Genomic DNA, 24012 nt, shown 5'->3' with positions numbered 1-24012 from the left:
TTATTTCCTTTATTTCTGAAAGTAATCTGATGACCAAAACATTGTTTTAACCTGATTTACAGAAAAGGCACCTAAGGCTCACAGTAATTTTTTGATGTTGCTTTTCCTATTCTATGTTCTTGTCTTGACATTGTTAAGAAATCATCCATATAGGCAAGCTCAATTAGGGGGGCTATTTCTTTCAGAGAAAATGTAATGGCCCACATTATGCTAAGGGAAATAATCCAGGTACAGAAAGCTGACACAATCTCCCTTTTGTGGGTGAATCTAAGAAGCAAAACTACTGGCAGCTGAAGATGGAATGGTGGCTGCCAGGAGCTTAGGATGGGGTTGGGGAGGGGAGATGCTGGTCAAAGCGTGCAAAGGTTCAGTAAGACGGAAAGAATAAGTTTTGAAGATCTATTGCACAGTGGTGAGTGCTTCAAAGTTGCCACAAGATGAACATCACATTCTATCATATGCACTCGATTATTACTTGCCAATTAAAATATAATGATCCAGCCATCTTATCTACTAGAAACTAAATAATAAATGTATCAATTTCTCTGCTGGTTGGGGAAGAAGATGGTACATCTTTATTTAGATGCTCTCACTGCTGTTAACTGTACTCTTTGTCCTTGAGGCTCCATCAAGGGCATCCTCTATTGTTTAGCATATGATAACCACATAAGGTAAATTGCTAATTGGAATCAGAAGTACATATAAAGTTATTTTTATTCCCAAAGTATATTATAGTAAAAAAGAGAAATTTGCTTCTCAGGATGTTAGAGTTTAGCTTGCCTCTTGCTATAAGTCATGCATTTTTTGTTTTGTTTTTAAAATTATGTTTATTTAGTGTATGGACACATAAAAGAGAAATCAACTTGTGATCCCCCCTAGCAGAAAACATGCACAAACCCAAGGTATATGTGGAGAGGAGGGACCCTGACCTCAAGTTAGCAGTTGGGATGGTGCAAGCATTTTTTACTAGGGAAACATTCTGAAGGTTTGGGAGTTGCTCAAGACCTGGGTGATGTCCTAAATACTTTTCATGCCAGTAAGAATCTTCATACTAGTGGTGGGGTGGCCAAAAGTCTGCTTATTAAGAGAGGAAAAAGCAATTTGGTGAGAGGTTATTTTGAAGCACACTGTGGCATGTTAACACAACCTTTTTATATTATCTTTTTAAAATCAAAACAGTTTTTCCACATCTTACTTTTAGATGATTATATAAGAACAAATTCCCACGTGTAAAGCTATATCTTATATATTTAAAAAACGTAATGCACACATACACATGTGAGATGAATTTTATGGAAAGGCATATAGTTTTATATAAAGTCACAATGGACTTTTTATACCAATTCTTCGATAATAAGTGATCTTCTGGTGGGGACGAAACTGGACTGAATGAATACAATTTGTTTTAATCAGCTTTTTCACTGTGGTGACCAAAAGACCTGACAAGAACAATTGAGGGAAGAAAAATTTATTTGGGGGCTCATGGTTTCAGAGGTCTCAGTCCATAGACAGCCAGTTCCATTCCTTGGTGCCCAACATTATGGCAGAAGGGTGTGGAGGAGGAAAACACCTGGGAACATGTCACCAGGAAGCCAGGAGAGAGAAATTGCTCTGCTCACCAAGGACAAAATATAAATCCCAAAGACACACACTGGAGACCCACCTCCTCTAGCCACACACTATTTACCTGGAGTTGCCACTCAGTCAATTCCTATCAGAGAATTAATGCTCCAATAATTTTTAACTTTAAGCTATCGTGCATTGTCCCGGACATGAACTTTTGGGGGACACCTCATATCTAAACCAGAACACAGTTTAAACACTCATTATGGTTCAAGAGTTAATTTAAATTTTTTAAACCCTAATAATATTCTTTCTTGACCTGAGAGTTTACAACTTCGTCATATTATCTTACTACACACGATTATCCCAGCAAGGCTGTAAGGCAGGCATTATTCTCTCTTCTCTGAGGGTAGGTGCAGAGATATTGAGTAACTTGCCCCAGATCACAAAGCCAGGAAGAGGAAGCACTGGAACAGGAACCACAAGGAGTCTTCCCTCAAAACCAAGATTCCTGCTGCCTTGCTCAAGATCCGGTCATGCCAGCCAGGCCCAGAACCGGCACTTGGGTCTGCTCCCTCCTTCCTCAGAGCTCTTCTGTTTCACTCCGTTTTCACTGAGGTAAACTGAACTCAGGGTGAGGGTTAGATTCCAGACACCTAGGCAAATGTTCCAAAGTTTCCTCTCACAAGTTACAGGCTTGGACTTTTAAAATGTGCTTGTCCCTTGGCAGCACAGAGCACTCCTCTTCCTATAATTTCAAACACCACTGGACTTTCAGGAGTAGTGTCAGAGACAAGGTCAAGGTTGAGTGCAAGTGGCCACGAGCCTTTGGCAAAGCTGAAAAAGGACAGCTGGGCACAGTTCAGGGAGTGCAAACACCCTCATGAGAGAGACCTGGCAAGGGCATTAATGAAGCTGGGTGATTCTCCCAATGTGCTTGCATCATTAAGGTTGCAACAGCTGAACAAAGAAACAGGGAAAACAATCCTGGCCTCAAATGACCAAAAATTAAACTCACTCATACAGATGGGGGCCAGAGTCACTGAGCTATCTCATCGTCACCCAAAGGAAGGAAGGGATGTGGCCGAAGAGTCACAGGAAGCAGCCTGGTGGCCCAGTTACCATCTCTGGAATTAGGGCCTCCATTCATAGGTTAGCCACAGAGTAAATCATAAATCCTGAAGCATGTGTTACATATATATTACATATGTGGTATGAGTATATATTTGAATATGTATTTTTATTAGTCATTTCCTGTTTCATGTTTCTTAAGTAAGATAGAAATGTGTATTGCAAATAAATGCACATAAATATGTAAAAATACTCGCTCACTCATTATACATGCCTTGACTGGACAAAATCTTAGAAACCAGTCCATTTCTTTGCATTTACTCTTAAATAAACTAGATCCTCAAAAGGATAATTTGCCAAAATTACACAGATGTAGATATTTCCAGCAGTAGGTGGAGTTTCTATGAGTTAATTCTTTTCACATAACATTGATGCCCACCCTGTTTTCAAAATAATTTGAAGCAACCAGTTGGATAGATAGAGATGGATTTAGAGTATCACCGAGGAAACGGCTCTAACCTAGAATGAACCCAGACTTTGGGCTGTCTATATCACTTTTAGTCCTACAGGCTCCCTAAGGCTGTAATCTGTCGGTCCTGTATTATCTATGAATAAGCACTGTGTTTCCTAGTTCAGCCATACAAAGATCAGTACTGCCGTGCGAAAAACAACTCAAAGAATGCAATTCTCATTTGTTTCTTTGAAACCCTGTTTTCAGGACTTTACTCTGCTGAACCTAGAGCTCTAAATCTGCCCTGATATTTTATCTCCACATTTCAAAGACTATAAAGCATAAATAAATATTTCTATTGGTTGTACAATCTCACAAGTTTACCTAAGGATGAAGGGGTGGATCCTTTTAAAATCTAATTTTCCTGGTATTCAGTTGGGAATTTTAAATCAGACGACTTTTCATAAAGATGGGTGTTTACTTTTTCCCTGCTTCTTGTTTCAGTATGAATTCCTGAAAGCAGTGATAGTGAATACATGTACATATCGATTGACCCTAGACACAAATAACTGGTCTCCCAGGGTAAAGTTCAAAAACAAGCTGGTGACAGGGAAAACGTGTGGATAGGGACTCCACATGGTATTCTGTTTGAATTAATCTTTGTGCTCCATTTCTGAGTAGTTTTTGCTGTTGTCCTGTTTATGGTTTGAATATGTTTCCTTCCAAAATTCAAATGTTAAAGCTTTATCACTCATGTGATAGTATTAAGAGGTAGGGTCTTCAGAAAGTAATCAAGTCATTAGTGGGATTAGTGCCCTTATAAAAGAAGTGCAAGGCAGCTAACTGTTCACCTTCTACCCTGTGAAGATACAATGAGAGGTGCCATCTTGGAAGCAGAGAACAGCCTCACCGGACCAGATGTGCTAGCACCTTGATCTTAGTGCTAGTCCTCAGAACTATGAGAAAACTAATTTATACACTTTATAAATTCCACAGTCTCAGGTATTATGTTACAGCAGCATGGACAGATTAAAATAGCAATACACTTTTCTTTTCTTTTTTTAAATTTTAGCTTGGATTATTCTCTATATCAGGCACTGTGCTAGTCACAACAGATATAGATTTCCCAAGTTTCAAAATATCATAGGCCAGCAGGAGAGAGAAAAAAATACATAACCATAAACCAAAATGGCAAATTCAGTCTTGTCTCACAAAACAAACTGCTGATAATTTTTTAATTTTTTTTTTTTACATATAACTTGTGGTGGAAAGAGACTATAATAACCAGTTGACAGAAATTGTTCTGGCTTCCTTGATAATTATATTTCTCATGTAAATGAGCAAACTGTCATTTTGGTTTCTAAATAAGTTTTTGGGAGTTTGGAAAGTTGTTTCTCAAGATCCAAGTGACACGGGGGGAATGTTACCACAATAGGGCTGACTCTGCCTTGCCGAAAAAGTCCTCTAAGCACTCGGTTCCCACAAGATGTAGGGTCCACCATGAGACTGATGGGTGTCCACTTCTAATTCTACACCCCAGCAGCTAGTAAGGAACCAGATAAGTGGACTTTCAGACTCTCAAGAATGCTTTGACATAAGTCTCTCAGAGTAAAAGGGAGCAAACATTCATGGAGTCTCTGTTACATTGCTTTAGGTGCTCAGCTTAGAATAGTTTTTAGTGGTCTCTAATCACACATTCAATAAGTAGCATAGTACTTCCCTGTCAAAGTATTCCAAGGAAATCATGATAGATGCACACACAAAAAATGAAGGATGTTCAATTAGGTGCCATTTATATTATTCAAAACTGGAACTGGAAAGGGAAATGTGGACAAATGAATTAGAGCACAGTTATATGGTGGAACATTATACATAAAAATTAAAAAATAAATTTTAATGATAGAAAACATTTTACTATGTAAAGTTAAAAAGTAAAAGCAAAACACAGAATTGTAAAGTCTATGATTGTACTATTATTTGAAAATGCACAGAAAAACTACTAGGGGGCTCAGCTCTGGGTGATGAACATATAAGGTAATTTAATTTCTTTTTACATTTCAGAAAATTTTAGATTTTCTAAATTTAAACATGAAATTTGTTTCATAAGGATAAAATGTTCTTTGAATAATTTTCTTCATCAAGGCTCTTCATATAGTGGTTTTGAGGTTTTTAGTCACATAAAATAGTCTAAAGTGCTATTATTCATCTTTACAGATGAGGAAACTGTGGCTCAAAGAATCTAAAAAGCAATTTGACTGAGCTCACACAGTGAGACTTGACACTTGAACTCTCCTTCTCTATTCTTTCCTGTCTCTTTTTAAGACCCTACATGATTGGAAGACTGATTTAGAATTTCCTACATTCTCTCATTTCTTATCCTCTCCTCTGCCTGTACCTCTACCTTTTTGTTTGTTCCTAAAGAAATATTCAAAGCATGTGAGAACTGGTTCCCCATTCCTATCTATATTCGCCCATTTATTTTCTCTACTGAACCATCCTCTTCCAACATGTGGACCCACTTAAGGACAAACAGTAAATAACACCCCTCTAATTTTGGTTACACATCTTGATTTGTGATTTTCACACATAAATCTCTGAGACTTCACAGTAAGGTCTTTAGAGTATAATGAAGTTGCCCTGCAAATTTTCTAATGTTCAAAGTCCAGAGTGCTGAATTGATAGCTTGAATTGCCTTCTCTTTCCAAGGCATATCTTATTAATCTGTTTTAAGAGAAGTTTTTAGTTTGATCTAAGAGCTAAGGTTTAATGTCTTTAGATATATTCCAACAAACTAGTTGAATGATAGTCACTATTCTATTGTACAAAGGACCAAAGTGATTAGTGGCCTGTTGAAGAACAGTAATTACTAGGACTTACAGCTCATTCTTTTTTCAAATCAAGAGATAAGGAAACAGTGCTCCAGACTTCTCCCAACTGATGGGAGATTAAGCAAACCTACCTGATTAAGATCAATGCTAGTCAAAAGTAGGATTCTTATGGAATCCCATATCTAAGAGTCTAAGCTGGCTTTCTAAGGATTAATTAAGCAATTATTTGGACTCCAAATTCTGCACCAAAAGTAGAAAGGAAAATTCAACAAACAGGTGGTGGTTTGGGGGGAAAATACCATGAAATTTCTGCAATCCCCTCCCATTCAAAACTTATATGATAAAATAGATCATTACAAATGTAGTAAATATGTTCAAAATTATTGTTCTTGTGAAATATGGTGAAAAAATGAAAATAGGAACTATCCTTGATAACCAAGATCTTTAGGTTAAAAGATCTGAATTTTGGAAAAAACTCGTGTCTTAGCTCAGCTGCTATAACAAAATGCCAAAGTTAATTTCTCACAGTTCTTGGGACTGTGAAGTCCAAGATCAAGGTTCTGAGAGGGTTTGGCTTCTGGTGAAGACTTTCTTCCTGGCTTGCCAATGGCTAACTTCTCACTTTGTCTTCACATGCCCTTTCCTCTGATAATGCACGTGGAAAGACAGGGTATTCTCTTCCCCCTCTCCTCTTTCTCCCCCTATCTCTCCACCGCTATCTCTCTTTCTCTGTCTTTTCTTCTTACAAAATTACAATCCAGTCATGAGATCTCTAACCTTACGATGTAATTTAATCCTAAATAATTTCCAAAGCCCCTACTTCTAAATACCATCACATGGCTGGAGTGCTTAGGGTTTCAGTATATAAGTTTTGGGAAGATTCAAACATTCAGTCCATATCAGTTGGTATGGATTCTGACAAGCTGATCAGATTTCCGGTAAGATGTTTCTTTCACTTGAATAGAGATGAAGACAGTCTCTGCCTCCTATTCTGCTGCTAGCTGGAAGAAAATAAAGTGTTCTTGTTTTACGAAGAGAGTTATGCTTGCTGCAACTTTGCTTCCAGCTCAGAGATTTGCTTTCTGGAGCCAGCTGAGCCCTGTGGCCTTTAGCGCCTGTCAAAAGATGGTACCTAGATCTTGACAAAGGGACAGGAAAGCAAGGGAAAGGAGGACAACCACAAAGTGAATTGTCAAGAATAAATTAAGATCTGTTGTCAGCCCCAGAACCAATTCCTAGGTGTCCTTTATCCTTGAATAAATCATAAATGATATTCATTTGTATTCTGTGTAGCAACAGTTATAGTTCTACCATTATAGGAATTTGGAACAGCATTCTGAAGTTTAACTTTTGAGAATTTCACATCTTTCTTTCTTTTTATTTGAAAGCATCTTATAATTGTAGTTAGTTGAAACAGTTTGCCCTTTTCCTTACATGAAAGAAGCAAACAATAGCATTTGTACTAGCAAACAACATTTCAGTTGTTTTTTTCATGCATCTTATTTAGGAAGAAAGGCAATGAGAATTATCTCTAGCTAGATAATTCACTCTTTGAATGAATTAAGTCTGTTCAAGAATATTTTACCTCATGGCAAGTAAACCTGGCTTGCTTTTACTTCTAAAGAAACTGAGAACTCATGTATGCTTTGCAGATCTCCAAAACAACTGAAAGGAAGGCTAGATTTTCCATGTTCTCAACATACACCTATAGATACTTTGCCTATGATTACAAGTTAAAGTATTGCAAATTAACAGATTTTATGACTATTGCATGTTTTTAGGGTAAGACATTCAGAAGTGTTGGAAATCAGATCAGCCTAAGATGATATGAATTACACACTTTATGAGAGAAGAAATAGGAGAAGAGTCTACATATAAACAATATCATCTTTAGTCACAAAAACTTCCTGGATTTGGAAGAATGCTTGGAGATGCCATAGTGAATAAGACTAAGTGTCACAGTTAGAGAGCTTGATATTCAACTTGGAAGAGATGGCAAATTGTCAGTGTCCCTAGGTTGCTACCTGGCATCCTATCCAGCTTCTTGTACAATGACTATCAAAATATACCATGCATAGGGATATATCTAATCTTGAAAGGATAATGCTTGCTCATTATATATGAATGAAAGCTGTCAGGAATTTCTTCTCTGCTTTTGGAATAGAAAATGTAGCCTCTACGAGTAAGCAGTCTTAGGAACAAGTCTGACCTGCTATAGATTTGCTTGTATTTATGTCAAGAGAATTATTCAATTTACCTATGCACCTTGACATGTGGTTTTTTTGAGTGCAAAAGAGTGCTCAACAAAATGTTTATTGTGGCATGAAGTTTGGATCTAGCCCCAAAATGCACTATGAGAAGAATGTGTGGGTGAAACATAACCCAGGGTGATACTTCAAAACCTTTTATAATCTTAATGAGATTGTGGTCAGTTCACTTCCATCTTGTTAGCCCTCAAATTTTGAGATGATATTTTTTTTTGAGTTTTTATATAATAAGTAGTTCCTTGTCAAGGGTCCACCCAAATCTAGACTATGTATAGCCAAATATACAAAAAGACAGTTCTTTACTGAGTAAAGGAGGCCATTGAGTATCAGCAATATAACATATTCTTGTGTGTTTGTCAGTACTTCCCATGTTTGTACCAATAATAGGAGACTAACTACACTGAATCAATCAAAGAAAAACTAATCCAGTTTAAAAACTAGAAATAATTCAAAGTAACAGGAAATAAAAAAAAACCTCTCAATAACATTAAATGTAAATGCTTTAAACTCATTAATCAAAAGACATAGGTTTTCAGATTGGATTAGAACACAAGATCCAACAATATGCTGTCTCCAAGATACTTATAGGCAAAGACACCCACGAACTAAAAGTGAAAGGATGGGAATAAACATCATTCACATGGAAAGAAAGCAGGGGTTTCTATTCTCCTATCAGATAAAGTGGACTTCAAAGTTAATCAGAAGATACATAGATGGCCACTTCATACTGCTTAAGGGAATCATATTACAAGAAACAATAGTCCTAAATATTTATGCCCCAAATAATGGAGCATCTATGTACATCAAATAAACACTGCTCAATATCAAGAAATCAAATAGACTGCAACACAATAATACTGGGTGATTTTCACATGCCTCTCTCAACACTAGATAAATCATCCAAACAAAAGCTAAATAAAGGAATGACAGCATTAAATATAAATAATTAATAATCTAGACTTTATATATGTATAATATTTTATCCATCATTAACTGAATATACTTTCTTCTCAGCAGCACATGGAACATTTTCTAAAACAGACCACATCTTGGGCCACAAAGCAACTCTTAGCAAATACAAAAAAATAGAGATAATACCCTGCATTCTATCAGACCATAATAGATTGAAATTAGAAATCAATGATAAGACAAAAAGTACAAATTATTCTAACACCTGGAGACTAAATAATTCATTATTAAATGATGAATGGATATCAAAACAAATCAGAGTGACATAAAGAAATACTTAGGAGTGAATTAGAATAGTGAAACAACATATTAAATCTTTGAGACACTGTGAAGGTGGTTCTAAGAGGAAAGCTTGTAGAATTGAGCTCATTAATTAAAAGAACAGAAAGATACCAAATAAATAATTTAACATTACATCTCAAGGCCCTAGAAAAAGAAGAAAAAATCAACGCTAAAATCAATAGAAAACAGGGAATAATTAAAATCAGAGCTGATCTCAATTAAACTGAGATAAAAAACAATTAAAATCAATGAAACAAAAGTTGGTTTTTTGAATATATAAAAAAACTGACAAAACCTTAGCCAAACTAACTAAAATAAAGAGAGAAATTATTGAAATAAATGATGAAAATAGAAATATCACCACAGACACTGCTGAAATACAGAAGATAATCAGAAACTGTTTTGAAAATTTATACTCTTATAAGCTAGAAAATCCTGAAGATATCAACAAATTCCTAGAGACATATTAGCAACCCATATTGGATGAGGAGGGTATAGAAAATTTAAACAAATCAATTAAAAGCAATGAAATTGAAGAAGCCATCATCAAGTCTACCAAACAAAGAAAATACCAGGAATGGATGAATTCTCAGTGAAGTTCTACCAGGCCTTTAAAGAAGAACTAATGCCAATCCTACTCAAATTATTCCATGAAATAAGAATGGAGAGAACTCTTTCAAACTTATTCTATGAAGCTGATATCACCCTAATACCAAAATCAGACAAAGACACATCATGAAAACTTCAGACTAATATCCTTGGTGAACATTGATGCAAAAATTCTTGGTAAATTTCATATAAAATCACTTTTAAAAGACAGTGCATGATGATCAAGTGGGTTTCATTCTAGGGATGTGAGGTTCACTCAATACAGAAATCATTTAATGCACTACATTACATAAATAGAATTTAAGACAAAAAACACATGACTACTCAATATATTCAGAAAAAGCATTTGACAAAATACAGTATCCATTCATGTACAGAACACTGGAAAAAAACAGGGATAAAAGGAACACAACTCAACATTGTAAAACCTATATATGATAAACTCAAGACTGCCATTATTATATTATTATAAACAGAGAAAAATCTGAAAGCATTTCCTCTGAAAACAGGACCAAGAAAGGAATTCCCTCTTTTGCCACTTCTATTTAACATAGTCCTTGAAACTCTAGCCAGAGCAATTAGGTAAAAGAAAGAAATTAAAAAAATTCAAAGAAGAAAACAAGAGCTGAAATTATCTCTATTTGCTGATGACATAATTCTATGTAGAAGATGCAAATGCTACCAGTAAAATTTTATAACTCATAAATGAATTCACCAAAGTAGTAGGATACAAAATTAATACCCAAATCAATTGCATATCTATATTCTATCAATAAATCAGCTGAAAGAAAAATTAAGAAAACCATCCCATTCACAATAGCCTCAAAAAAAAAAAAAAACCCTTAGGAATCAATCTAAAAAAGAGGCAAAGGACCTCTATAATGAAAACTACAGGACAGTAAAGAAAGAAATTGAGGAAGCCCTTAGAAGATGGGAAGACCAAAGACCTCCTATGTTCTTGGGTAGGCAGATATAATATGGTCAAAATGGCCACACTACCAAAGTGCTATACAGATTTCATGCGGTTCCCATCAAAATTCCAAAGACATTCTTCACAGAAATAGACAAAGCTGTCATGAAGTTCATTTGGAAATAAAAGAAGTCCAGAATAGCCAAAGCAATCCTTAGTGAGAAAAGTGAAGCAGGTGGCATCACAATACTAGACCTTAAATTATACAACAGGGCTATAGTTACAAAAACTTCATGGCATTTGCACAAAAACAGATAAGAAGACCAATGGATAGAATGAGAAACACAGTTCTCATACTGAACAAAGGCACAAAAAACATGCATTGGAGAAAAGATAAGTCTCTTCAACAAATGGTGCTGGGAAAACTGAAAATCCAAATGTAATAGAATGAAAGTTAACACCTATATTTTATCCAAAGAAATCAACTGAAGTGGATCAAAGACCTAGGAATTAGACCAGAAACCCTGCATAGACTAGAAGAAAATTTAGGACCAACACTTCAACATATTGACTCAGGAACTGACTTTCTTAACAAGACTCCTAAAGTTTAAGAAGTAAAATCAAAATTTAATAAATGGGATGGTATCAAACTAAAAAGATTCTTCACGGTAAAGAAAAACTCAAGAATGTGAAGAGGGAGCTCAAAGAATGAGAGAAAATTATTGTCACCTGCGATTCAGATAGGGCATTAATATCCAGGGTATACAAAACAATTCAAAAATCTTAGCACCAAAAAAGCAAATAACCCAATCAATAAATGGGCAAGGGAACTGAACAGGCACTTCACAGAAGAAGAAATATGAATGGTTAACAAATATGTGAAAAAATATTCAATGCCTCAGGCAATTAGAGAATTGTGAATTAAAACTACAATGAGATGTCATCTGAATCCAGTCTGAATGGCAACTCTCAAGAATATAAGTAACAATAAATGTTGGTAAAATGAATGGATAAAGAAAACATGGTATATATACACAATGGAATACTATTCATCCATAAAGAGAAATGAAATTATGATATTTGCAGGTAAATGAATGGAATTAGAGACTATCATGTTAAGTGAAATAATCCAATCCCAGAAAACCAAAGCCCAAGTGTTCTCTCTGCTATTCAGATGCTAACTAAGAATAAGGGGGGTGGGGTAGGAAAGAATAGAAGTAGTTTGGATTAGACAAAGGGGAATGAAGGGCAGGGAGGGGGAATGGGAATAGGAAAGACAGTAAAATGACTGGGACATTACTTTCTTATGTGCATATATGAGTACACAACCAATGTAATTTCACATCATGTACAACCAGTAGAATGAGAAATTCTACTCTACATATGTATCATATGTCAAAATATATTCTACTGTCATGTATAACTAATAAAAACAAATAAACTAAATAAATACTAGAAAATGTTTGAAAATTAAAAAAAATAAATTTGGTTGAGGATGTGGGGAAAATGGTTCACTCATACATTGCTTGTGGGACTGCAAATTGGTACAATCACTCTGGAAAGCAGTATGGAATTTCCTCAAAAAACTAAGAATGGAACAACCATTTGACCCAGTTATCTCATTCCTTGGCATATATCCAAAGGATTTAAAATCCGCATACTATAGTTATGCAATTATATCAGTGTTTATAGCAGCACAATTCACAATAGCTAATCTATGGAGCCAGCATCGGTGCCCTTCAACAGATGAATGGATAAAGGAACCATGGTATATATACACAATGGAATATTACTTAGCCATAAAGAAGAATGGCTTTATGACATTTACCATGGATGGATCTGGAGACTAACATGCTAAGTAAATAAAACAATCCCAAAGAACTAAAGGCCCAATGTTTCCACTGGTATGTGAAAGCTAAACCACAATGAAGGGGGAGAGGGGAAGAAGAGAAGTTCAGTAGATCAGGCAAAGGGGAATAAAGGGAAGGGTGTGGGGATAGGAATAGTAAGGACAGTAGACTGAATTTAACATGATTTTCCTATGTACTTATAGAAAAATAATCTAAGTGAATTCAACCATCAGGTATACCCACAAAAATGGCATTCTAATTAAGATACAGTATATTCTATGCTTGTGTGATTATATTATAATGGTTTCTATCGTCATATATAACTAAAAGAATCAATAAAAAAGGAGACTTGGGTAGTTATAGGTATTAGGGAAACATAGTAAAACAATTATTAGAATTTGTAAAATGGTCATTTAGTCAAGTGAAACGTATATTTAAGTATCAGAGTGACCAACTGTTCCTGCTTGCCTGAAAGTTAGATATTTCCAGGAGCTTGAGACTTTCTGTACTAAAACCAGGACAAGCTGGTCCCCCACTCATTATCCACCATGGATTGTGGGATATGTTTTCTTTGAGTTCATAGTCTTATTTCAGGAGACAAAAATAGCATACACACAAAAAAAAAATTGAAAAAGATCTCTGTGTTAAATTGGGTGCTACTGCCTCCAAATACAATAGGAATTCTGAGAAAGACGGTAGTCAGTGTGGGCTGCACATACTGAAGAGTTTTATCAATTAGGTGGGACTGGATCCAAGTTTTTCTACTTCCTCCTTTACAAGAAATGTTCTCATACTTTTTGCATTGATGAAATGTGAAACTGATAGACCATATATTTCAAACTTGTTGGGAAGGGGCAAGGAATAATGTAAGTTTAAATCTAAGTTAACTTGAAAACTTTGATTTGTCCATCATTTAACCAGTTACACTGATTTTTTTTTCTTGCAGTGAAAGACACAGGATGCAAAAGTGAATAAAATAGTTTCTGCCCTTGACATCCTTACAGTCTCGTGAGTGTATGTACATCAATATGTGAAAAGATAAGTTCCAGCCTATGTGAGGAGGCATGGTAGAAATAGTGGCAGAGAGTTATGGATGCTCCAAAGAGAGACACGAGAGAGAAGAAATTGGGAGTCAATAAGTAAACTTATTTTCTTTGTATTTAATGTCAAAATATGGTTTTGGATATGCTTAGTTTTAGAGCAGACAAATGAAGTAACTTGATTAAAGATATGTTGCCGTAAGATATATTTCACTTAACGTGAAAATAGATCACGCCACATAATTTGAAGTTCTAATTATTTGAGTCTTAGTTTGTTAGATGCACCCACTGGGCCTACATTGGAACACAATTTAATAAAGTCAGACAAACTGAACAAAGGACAGTGCAGCAGTGTGACTGCAGCAAGTGTGTGAGCAAACGCACAGGATGGACATCTGGCAAAACTCAGTGCTGAGCCAGGAATCTGGGCTTTGGAATTCCTGATTTTTGTGGGACTCTGTAGGTGGAAGTTAAGTAGGTAGCAAAGCAAATTTTGAGTTTCACAGAAAGTAACTCTTAAAAATGGTGCAAGGTGCTAGAATCTTATTAAAAGTGAGTAAGATTTAAGATCTGGTTAGGTTCAACATATGAATTCACTGCCTAGTATGCAAAAATAAATACCACGTTACTGATAATAGAGGGAGGTAAGAAAGGAAGAAAAAGGGTGAAGTTAATATTGAAAATGGCAAAAACTAGCCTCATAATTGAAAATATAAAATGGGCAATTGCATTTGGGGGCCCTAGAGTATGGTGAATAGAAAGACTATGAAAACGAAATCCCTTCTTCATTGGCATGGACGATATTTTTCAGAGTAAATTGTTGTCACAGTGATATTATCTCTAGATAGGTATCAAAAACAAATATACAAAGAGAAAATCAGACTGGATCAGGGAACACAAAGTCATCACAGGAGCAGCCAATTGACAATTTAAGACTGTTCACTGTGAAGAGTGGAGAGAATTCAGTCCTCTTATCTTAGAGTGGGTTTTTTTTCACTAAGGTACCCAACAGATCCAAGATGGCACCCTGATTCCATCTCTAGTGTAAACTGCCCAGTTTTTTGTCTTTTTGCATCTTAGGGGTCTGCACCATTTGGATCATGGGGAAAGACCAAGAGGAGAAGGAGTGGAGATCATCTTTCTCAGTTGCTCCAAAAGCCTGGGAGGTATAACTTAATGGTGGAGAATTTAACCAAAGTACTCAAGACTCTGGGTTCAATCCCCAGCACTTCAGAAAAAAGAAGTCTGTCTGTCTCTCTTTGAGGAAACCTGAGGACATGTGTCCTGCTTATGTGAATTGTGGGTTCTTTACTGAAAGGCCAACATGCACACCCACAGGCTGACTTTCGTACACACGGTAACATGCATAAGACCACAAAGTGCACACAGCTTCCTGAATTTTGTCTGAAAATCACAAAGCAAACTTAACAAGTTGTTTTCATGGGTTTCTACTCTACATTTGTCTTCATTGTGAATGGTAGAACTTTAATTTTATTGCTTTTTTATATGTGCTTTTAGCAGTCAACTTTGAAAAATACAATCATCAAAGGAAAGATGTTATTGCATTAAGCATTTAAATTACATTTCTTGAAAACGTGCATTTTGGATCTGTCCCTTCCTGATTCAGGCTTACATGTATCTTGGTCTATGACCCGCAGCATGAGTCATCCTGCTCTCTAGATGTCCTTTCTCTTCTTTATACCTAGATGTGATCCCTGGGAGTGGTATTCTGTGCTTTGCACTCTGAAGGTTCTGACAGTGCAGGGTCAAATCCTGCCTCTGCCACTTACGAGCTCTGTCACTCAGGACAATTTACTTAACCTTTCTAACTGTGTTTTCTCTTAGGTATGTTAACGAGAATACACATCACAGAGGATTGAAGAAGCTTATGCATGCAAAGCACTTAGCACAGTGCCTGACCTACATGCAGTACTCAATAAATGCTATTTTTACATGACTCTAGCACAGGCACCTCTGACTTACAAATATCTGATTTACTGTGCCCTATACATGTGAAGAGGACAAAGCCATTAGGAGCCTGCTGCCAAGGCCAGAAACCCCACTGTTCTACCTAAACCCTTGACTGCTTCTAAACCAATTACTCAGCAGATGCACAATTCAGTTAACACAATAGACACATATTTCACCAGTCCTGTCTGCCTACTTCAACTTCATACAATTGCAAACTAGAACACTCTAGATTAGGGCTTCTGGAGTCCATGTTTCTGGAGATCTGCCCTAGAATAAGGTTTTCTGATGTAGATGTAGGGGACAAATGTGCAAATTAGGAAGAGGGACCTAGATAGACCTATTTATGGTATAATGGGTCAGAGTGAATTAACAGGTTGTCTTATAATAACAATTTAATTAAGTCCCAATAAGTGCTTCCCAAATCCAAAGGGTACATACAAGGCAGACTATCTTGCCTGGAACTAGGAAGGCAGGCTCTCAGAGCTGAAGTTTTATCAGTATTTCTTCTGTATTTTCTATTGATTTAGGGGGAAATATCCCAAACTATAAAATATCACCTTTAGTGTGTTCCCCCTAGCTTGTTATATTTGCATAAACATGCCAATCAGTTCAAAGTCCTCTCTTTAGATCTTTCATTTGGTCAAAAAGATAGAGAATATAAAGCAAGCCTCCCTCCCCTGTCTCCCAACCATCTCAGCCTGAGTTCCAAGGCACATCATCTGACAATGGGGAATTTTATCTGTTCTAGTTGTTTTCTCTTTGTGGATCTAAAACAGTTTAAGTTATAACAGCATTCCCTAGGCCTTATGCACAAATAATTCACATTTGCAACCAAACCACAGCCACTGCAGCGTGGTATCGTAAAGACTTCAATTTTGCAAGAGGCACTAAATTTAATACCAGCCCTTCAGGGGCCGGAAGCCATTGCTTAATCCTTTGCAGAGTCTGATTTAATTAAGATGTTTTATGTCCACTTTTACACTTTTAAAAGTAGAAATTTAAACATCTATAATATTAAATAATTCTGTCTTTTAAAAGCATATTTTTCTGAAAAAAGCCAGACTGGCAGGTTTTCATTTACGCAAAATACTCTAGCATCCAGAGCTGGCTCGTTAGCTGCCAGGCTTCACTTTGTCTCAGTAAATTAGCAGAATGTAAATGAGTCGAGGTCCATGAAAAATCTCCTCATTGATTGCTTCTCCTGGTTTGGCTTCAAACCCTTCAGGGCTCAAATATTTGATACTACAGTTTCGACTTATGCATTATTTGCATGGAAATGACAGATTTTTTTTTTAATCAGAATGTCTAGAAAATGCTCAAAAGGTATTTTCGTAGGTCATTAGCTCATCTTTTGTCAGGAACATGTGCCTTGAAATGGTCAAAATTAGGAAGATGCTATCTAAAGTAAGGGCTGGCCACTTAGGGCTTGGGAGCGGTTGGCAGCCCCGGGCAGTCTCTGTTGATGCTGCAAAAAACCTTTCTGGAAGCGTGGCCAAAAAATACAGGTTGGCTCCTCCTGGCTTAATTTGGCTCTGGTTCCACCCTTCCAAAACCAGGTCTCTGGGCCGTCTCCAATAGGCAGAGTTGAGGTAGGAAGGGGACAGGATGTCATGAAGGGTGGAAGGTAGAAAACAATAGTCTAGGGAATTAGAACCTGGTTTCCTGGCTTCTAGTCCTGGTTCTGACACTGCGTGACCTCAGACAAGTCACCATTCCTGACAGCAGCTTCTCTTGGACTGTGGCCTGGAAAGATTTCAAGTTGGAGCAATTCCTAGCACCCACCAGCGCTGTTCTTTATACTTCTACTGAAACAAACAAAAAAAAAAAACAAAAAAAACAAAACAAAGTCCAAATAAAAGCTGGGTTCTTATAGAGTTAACCTTGAACCCATGTGATTTTTTTTTTTAAGTAAAATTACTTGCAGACTTTGGTACTTTGTTATTAGTATCCTACTATGTGCAACACCGCCACAACCCTGTGGTCAAGAATGGTGAGGGTGGCCCTCCTCATGGCTGGGCTTCCTCCCTGGTGCTGGCTGCCACCTTTTAGGAGAAAATTCTCTGAGAGAGACTTTGGTGGAGAAGCTTGACTACAAAGGTAAATGTTGAACTGTCCTGTCTGTAGAGGGGAATTAATAATAGGGAATGTTCCCTCCTTTATGGTTTGTTGTGAGGAGCATTCACTTCTACTAAACATAAAATGCTTTGTGGAAGCTGAAGAGAGGTCTCCAAATTTGCAGGGACCTGCTCTCACGCAGATGTCAGGACTGGTCTGTGCAGGGCTGGAGATACAGCAGATAGACCTAAAACGTGGACAGGATAATGAGACGCCTCTGCAGTGGCCCAGAGCCCACTATTGCCAGCAGAACCCCTAGCAGAGAGCTTGACACACAGTAAATGATCCATAAGTATTAGTAGAATGAATGAATGAATACTTGAATGACCACGTGAATCAATCAAATGAGTCAAAGGTGGAACACAACCACAATGAAGGAATTCTGGATTATGTGATACAAAACAGTGGGTTGCACTGACTAGTCCAGCTCAGAGCTGTCATGTAGGTTGGTGCGAGGTATTAGAGGGGACATTAGAGTGGGATGCTGCTGATGAACCCTCTCAGTGATAAGAAGCATAGAGAGATTAGGGGCAGGGCTCTTATGTCAGACTACCTGGGTCCAAATTCCAGCTCTCCCATGAGCTAGCTGAGATATTTATCAGTAACACTTTAGTACCTCGGTTGCTTCATCTGTAATATGTGGTAGAGGATGATAATGAAGATGATGTCATTAAATGGGTCAGTGTACACACTTGGGCAGTGCGTGGTCCACAGTAAATTCTCAACAAAGACTAGACATAAATTTGGACAATGAAGGAAACTTTGACACCTGATATGATTTGGATCTTAAATGTTCCACAAAAGCTCATGTGTTGAAGGCTTGGTCCACAGCTGTTGGCACTCCTGGGAGGTGACAGAATCATTAGGAGGTGGGGCCTAGCTGGAGGAACTTAGGTTATTGGAGACTTGCTTTGAAGAGGATATTGTGACCCCAGCCACTTCCTTTTCTTGTTTTCCAGCCACCAGGATATGAGCGGCGTGGCCACACCATGTGCTCCCTTCCATAATGCTAGAAATTTCCACAGGCCCAGAGTAAACTGGGGTTAAGCAACCATGTGAAAGCTCTGAAAATGTAGACCAGAATACATTTTTCATCTTTAAAAAAAAAAAAAAAAAACCTTAGGTATTTTGTCATAGCAATTTTGTCATAGCAGTGGAAAGCTAACACAAGGATCTAATTGTGTGCACTGTATGTGCGTGTTTGTGTACAATTTACACATAGTTTTCCTAGAATAGGGGACCCCTAACATAAAAATGCTTAGTATTTAAAGTCAGAAACACATAAGGCTTGAAACTTTGCTTGGGTTCTCACTGAGTAAACTCTGACAACTCGTTTTTTTTTTCCTTTTTGAGGCCCAATTCACAACATCTAAAATGAGGAAAATAATAAGAATACCTCAAAGGGTTGTTATCTGGTTTAAATAGTATATATAAAAGATTTGAAAATCTTAAAGACCACCCCCAATTTATTGTAGTTTTAAAAATCTGCTTTACATTATATAATGTTGAAATTTTTAAAAGCATTTTCACATGTATTGTTTTGGATATACCTGTTTCTATTTCTTCTATTATATTCTATATAATATATTTCTGAATTATTTTCCTGATTATATATTTTCACTTAATGAATTACCTTAACATTCCTATTATTCTGTAAGTTGATGAGGTTCAGCCAGGAGGATCTTCTCAGAGTCTCTTAAATGGTACAGTTAGGTCTCAGCTGTCTTGAGGCATCCAAATATCCTAAGATGGAATGACCAAGATGAGTTCTTCGTCATGGCTTGGCACCTGGGCTGGGATGCCTGGAGCAGCTGGTGGCTTCACAAGCCTTTTCTCTGTGCTCTCTCCAAGTGGCCAGCTGTGTTTTCATCTGCAGGACAATGTGAAAGCAATCAGGCTTCACACCTGAGGGCTCTCTGCCAACAGAATGAGTGTTCCAAGTTACCAAGGCAGGAATGGCAAAGATTCTTCTATTCGTACCTCAATATCAGTTTTCTCATATTTTATTGGTCATAAGTGGATCACAGGGCCAGCCTGGATTTGTGGAAAGGAGATCATTTAAATTCATGAATACAAGGAAACAGGGACCAGGGAATGATGGGAAGCCATCTTTGGAGATTATTATTTGTTATTCTATCACTTGGCATATGACTCACAAATTCAGGAACCTATTCTATACAAAGGCCATTATTTTCTTTTTTTTTTTTGCATTTCAGTATGTTGATAAGACTGGAGAACATTATATAATAAGAATCTTTAAAAAATTATAGAAAGGCTAAAAAAATTCTTCAAAGAATTCTTAAAGAAATGTGTTGCTTTGTAAGCAAGAATACCGAAAGTAGGTGAAATTGATATAAAAGAAAAAAAATACAATTGAACATATAATTTCTTCTTTCATTTAGATCAACAGTTTTCATATCTTTGTGGTTTGGCGTCATGTAGCATGAACCTCTGTGTGTGTGTATGTGTGCATGTGTGTGTGTGTATATGTATGTATCATAAGTATGTTTGTGCATGTTAATCTCTTAAGAATGGTTTTCAGAAAAAAAAGATAAGTTTATTAGCATGACTAAGTTTCTAACCTTGTGATGCTTGTACCATACAAATTTTCTACTGCAGTCACATTAACTTTCTCCTCTCCAGTCTCCATGTCAGAATGCATACCTTACTTCAAAGTCTAGTTCAAGGTATGCTTCTCTGGTGGAGTCTTGGGTGTTATAACTTGCAGGGGTCTTTCCCTTCTCTTATCCTCATAGTATTGTTCATCTTACTTCATAACATTTACCTGTGCTTCTTGCCCAGTCTTGAGTTCCCACATGGATTGACACTTCATTATTAATATCTAAAAAAAACTCCTTATCATTCTTTAATATTTTATTATGGTTCGGTTTTGTTTGCTGGATTTACAGCTACCTAACAGTTATTGTATCTTTATTTGCTTACTTGGGTTTTATATATTTCACTCAATAGTTTGTAAGTATCATAAAACCAGCAATTTTGCATGTTTTGTTTTATTCCCTGATATTATATTCAGCACCAACAAAAACTTTTGACACAGTTGATAATAAATCTCTGTTGAATGAACTATAGTGTGGTAACTTAGTCTTTGAGGCCTGTGCATGCTCTTCGCATTCATACCCAGCAGCTTGCTGGTGGGTAAATTGGAATATCGCTCATGTCTCAGCTTTTCTGTGTGCCGAATGGATGGCAGGTTACTGCCATCTTATCTTGCAGAGATGTTAGGAAGATGACTGAGTGGTGTCCTAATTCACTGATTAATAGTTCACGTGTTCCCAGAGTGCAGTCACAGTTTCAGTTTGTAAATTGTTCTGTGGTGACTTAGATTGAAAAAAAAAGGCATATAATCAGAAGCTGCTTCATTCACATATAACAGTGTGAACTCTGTCAGCTTAATTACCCCCTGTAACAGACAGAACAAATTAACCTTCATTATTATCATTCCCCAGTGATCCTATTCCTTCTCACAGCACATTGCTCCATCTAAGCCTTTAAAAAATCTGGGCCTGGGGAACATAGCTTACTCCAAATTCAACCAGGACCACTGGTGTTGATTTTTTTGTCTTTGCAGTACAGAGTATGGCATTATTGCTCCTCAGCCCTGAACCTCAAGTAGGGCAGAAATGGGAGGAGCCTGAGCTGGGTCCAGAGCACTGGTCAGAGTACCATTTGCAGCACCCAGGGCATCCTGAGCTCTCCAGGTCATGCAGACCCAGCAGGCTATTGAGTTGGAATTGTTCCATTCAGGTATTTTATGTACACTTCAATAAACAGGGCTCACTTTCTTTGGTACAACATTAGATTTTTCCATCAGCTCTATGGTGAGCAGGGGAAGGGACAGAAAGAAAATTGGGAGCAGAGGAAATTTCTGAAAGACTCTCTTTCTCTTTATAACCTCCAGCTCTTTTCTCTTTTGAGGCTCTCTTCTAGTATGTCTCCACCTCTATTTTTACATTTAATTATTCATCTATTATTAATTCATTTCTGCAGTTGACATGCATTGAAGGGAAGTCTCCCAGCTGTCAGGCACCAAGATAAATGAAAATATCTAAAGATCAGGTAAGACATAACCTGATTCCTCAAGAGTTCAGAGCATAAAAAGGAGGTTATTTGTGATATTCCATCTTCCAAGATCCTATTTTCCTCCAGTACTAAGTCATTCAGTTTGCCTCATGTGATCTGAGGATCAGCTCTGTGCAGAGAGGGGCTGCAGTGGGAATGGAATGGGGAACAGAAACAAAATAACATGTCTTTTTTCTCAAGATGCTCATAGTCTAAGGGAAAAGAGCTACTAAAAACAACAACAGCAACAAACTTGTATAATAGATGGAAGTTTAGTTAAGAGAAAAAGCCAAAACAAAACAAAACAAAACCCCAAAACCAGAAATGCTGTAGATCTTCAGAGGAAGGAGAGTTTACATTCAGGAGGTGGAAACAGAGAAGAAATGGCCAGGGTATGTATGTTTCTTGAAGGAGGAGCTAGTTCCTTTTGGAGGCTGAAGGATTGCTGGAACTTTCCAGGCTGACAAGGAGACTTCCAGGCCTAGGAAAAAGCCTGGCAGAGAAAGCATAGAATCTGTTTTGCAAAGATGGCCTTAAATGTTCAAGTAAGGAATTAATGCTTCACTGACTCACAGAGTAAAGTTCCTGGTGACCTTTAAACTGATTGATTGATGATGAATTCTTGGACCATCTCTTAAGGAAGAACACTCTTTATAATCATGTGTAGGCAGGGCTGGTTCAAATGATGAGCCTAGGGACAGTGAGTAGGGAGGAGAAGTGATGAGATGGTGGCAACGGGACCTATGCAAAGACCCAGTACTCAAGTTATGCTTATGGCATTAGCATTTCCAACCTGAGGAGCCTGAGGTGTAGAGAAGTTGAGGAGGCAAAGGCAGAGCTGCAAGAATACTTCTTAACATCAAAGGGCTTGCCTTCCCCACACTGAATGACATCGCATCTTAAGAGTCTCTTTTAATGCTGCTAATCCTGGTTAATACTACACTCTGCTATTGGACATTAAAAAACAGCAGCAACAACAACAACAACCACAAACCCATTTAAACCAGTTCAATGGCTTAGATTTATTCACTGCTTAAGTTCTGTCAGAGCTTCTTCACATTAATTTTTGTTGTACTCTTAGACCTTTCGCTCTTGAACTGCTTGCACATTTGCTCCTATCGTATCTGTCCAGGCTGTGCACTGCCTAATTGCATGCTGTGGTCCCTCTCTGACCCTCAGCTTCATTTTCCTCAACCATGTTGAAAACCATCACTTATTTCCATGCCATTCTCTCCAATTGGATAGTGTGTGCCACTTGGATTTCCAGTAGCATTTGGTGGATTTCTCCTGGTCCCTGAGCTCCTTTTATACTGTCCTTTCTCTGATCACAAGTGTGTGGGGTAAGCCTGGCCAGATAGGACCAATGGCCCCCCAAATCCACAGAGCATAAAAGATTCCCTGGGTGGACCACCATGTGATTTGTAGGTGACATAGATAGCCCCTTCATGGTGCAATTTGAGGAGCAATGATAGGTCTCTATAGCTCCACATCCTCCCCATAACCTTTAAATGAGAAAAAAAAAACTATTATTTGTTATTTAATTTATTAATACATTCAAAAAATGTTTATCTCCTTCCAAGTTGATACTTATTCACTGCCAACATTGCAGTTATTAAACCATACAAATTCTTCCTTGCTGGTTTGTAAACAGCCCTTGCCTAAAATCCTCCTGAGTACCCACCTTGTTCCTCAGGAAGCCCCAAAGGTCTCAGACCCCCTTGGGGAGGGGACCTTACCCCAATACCCCCTTAACTTCCCTGGAATTCCACATAAAGTCTTAGCCCCTGGCCCAACCTACAGCCAGCATCTATTACAATTGATTGGTGTCCACACTGTACCTGTTACTAAATACTTCAGATAGCATCCCTGACTTTATCCCCTATCAGGTACAAAATGAGATGCCAGAACATTTGAAAGAGCTGGGCTATGATCTTGCTTTGAGTAACTTCAAGTCCCCATGCAGTTGAAGAAAGTGTGTGAGTGACTGGTATATATACAGGGAAGGT

Source organism: Marmota monax, unplaced genomic scaffold (genome assembly GCF_021218885.2).
Source record: "Marmota monax isolate L192 unplaced genomic scaffold, Marmota_monax_Labrador192_F-V1.1 WCK01_AAM20220418_F8-fsc00045, whole genome shotgun sequence".
Lineage (NCBI taxonomy): Eukaryota > Metazoa > Chordata > Mammalia > Rodentia > Sciuridae > Marmota > Marmota monax.
Note: the sequence above shows the minus strand (reverse complement) of the source record.